This window comes from Branchiostoma floridae, chromosome 19, assembly GCF_000003815.2.
Source record: "Branchiostoma floridae strain S238N-H82 chromosome 19, Bfl_VNyyK, whole genome shotgun sequence".
Taxonomy (NCBI): domain Eukaryota; kingdom Metazoa; phylum Chordata; class Leptocardii; order Amphioxiformes; family Branchiostomatidae; genus Branchiostoma; species Branchiostoma floridae.
In genome coordinates, this window is record NC_049997.1 from 946,110 (window position 1) to 948,109 (window position 2,000).

The window sequence follows — 2,000 nt, forward strand, 5'->3', positions numbered from 1 at the left end:
CAGATGGTGAACCAGGGAAAACCCGGTTTATAAAGAACAGAATTAACAGTAACTGACCGAATACAAGTCCGGCCATCGACACAGTCACAAAACCAAAATCAGCCACACACCAAGCTTGTACACCACAGAAACGGACTGAAGCTATGAGGGCAAAAGGAGCCTCCATTTACAAAATGCCCTAACGCCCTACTGGCTACATCACTCAGATCGCAGGGCGCACAGACGAGCACCGATCTTTCTGGACGTCACTATACATGTTGAGATGGCGTCGGACAACCTCTCACCAGGATAAGTCCCACCAGGAACATTGCAGCTGCAGTTGATTAGGAATTTATGGCATCAATGCGGTCCTGGAAGATGCTGTGAGATATTTCCTTCGCAACCTATTGTGAATGCAAGAAAGTGAATTACAATCAATAACGACTGGCTAGACTTCCATCGTTTTGCTACTAGCTTTATAATCAAAATATTTTTAAAGGCACGAGGAAGCCTTATGTTTTGCAATGAGTAGAAATGGTGACAAATTATGAGAAAGACTACTGTAATGTCTGTAGCGCTAAAGTGTAACAGGAAATGGTCAAATCATTGCTTACTGATCTTAACCAGGTTAAAGTTGGTAGAGATGGTTCAATAACAGTGACAGTGGCCTGAATTTTAAAAAAAGAATGCAGGCAGGGTTTAGGTTGGAACGAGTTGTAGAGGATGCACTCACCTATCAACAGTCTCATGGTCTGCTTCCTCCCTCCAATACAGTTTCAAAGGCAGGGCTGGACCGGAACGTATGCACGCATCATCTGACCCACAGCAAAACTGTTCAACCAGTCCTAATTTTGAAAAGAAAAAGAAAACTCTATTAAGTACTGTTCACCTGAACATTGTTCATCAACCATTGAAACTAAGCTTACATTCGCCAAGTTACAAAGACATCAGACTAGCTTTAGACAAGAGCAGACACTTGTGATATTGTTTTTTACACTGTTTGAATCTTTTATGTTACCTACAATTAGCATAAGGGCAAGAATTTGCAGTAAACTTTATATATTCTCAAACACAGGTTTAATCAAGGAGGTTTGATTGAATCTCCTTGGTTCAGTGTAATGTTAAAAAAATAAATATTGCTATGCTACTGCATTCAGACAATATTGTACAACACAAACAACTTATTATAGGAAAGACTGTCCACCTTCTTGGTGATGCACGTGGTGTTGTCACGAAGCACGATATTGTCATGTCAGTGACGGTGACGCGCGCTTGACCTCTGCTTCCTTATGGCGTCCAGACATTTCTAACAAATAGGTAGAAGAAAAAGACATGCATCATTTGTCTCAACACCGCTGCAACAAACACACATGGCTCAATTTCTGTTCCATGGCAAACGGGAATGCAGTATATAATTGGGACATCTCGAATGCTACTTCAATTGCTACTACGTCAGTCTACACAGACTGCCTAAACAATATACAATGCTACTAATATGGCAAATGCTATAAGCCGACATTTTGATTTCACGCAGCACAGTACAATACTGCCTTCTCAAATGTCTGGTTAGCAGAGCTGATTTACATACGTCATCTCAGAGGCTTCTGAAATCCAGCCACGAGGCTAAGACGCCTTCCGCCAGGACCACTGTCTCCCCGGATGTTGTGAAGCGCCTTCGGTGACGGTACCGGTAACGTCCAGACATTGCTGTGATATTAGTAAAAGAAAGAGACATGCATCAGCTGCTCGCTACGTTAATACCACTGTAAAAAAAACACAAAAGGTTCAACGCCTGCCCAATGGCAAGTAGGGACTGTAGAGTAGACACAATACAGCACAATACCTTGTCGGGAAAGACTTGTGCCCTGGATGCACCGGATGTTGTCACGAAGCACTCGTACGTGAGTTGGGGAGGGGGGCGTGTTTCCGTGTTCGTTTTGATCAAGACGGGGTCACTTTTCCGACTATGTCTATGATTTCAGTTTTCGCCGGATGAAAGTTGAAACTCCACAAAAACGTGA

The 2,000-nt window shown here is 42.9% G+C and overlaps 1 long non-coding RNA gene across 2 annotated transcripts; it reads right to left on the reverse strand.

Annotated features, from left to right (window-relative positions):
* Nucleotides 1–7: 7 nt before the first annotated feature.
* On the reverse strand, nucleotides 8–1,867 carry LOC118406992. 2 transcript variants are annotated; one of them, XR_004830106.1, is made up of 5 exons: nucleotides 1,823–1,867; nucleotides 1,568–1,686; nucleotides 1,184–1,285; nucleotides 713–824; nucleotides 8–350 (listed from the first exon to the last, which is right to left on the reverse strand). It is a non-coding gene; the product is annotated as an uncharacterized LOC118406992 (long non-coding RNA). The 2 variants fall into 2 exon arrangements; XR_004830105.1 differs by having other exon boundaries at nucleotides 8–383.
* Between the last annotated feature and the right edge of the window lie 133 nt (nucleotides 1,868–2,000).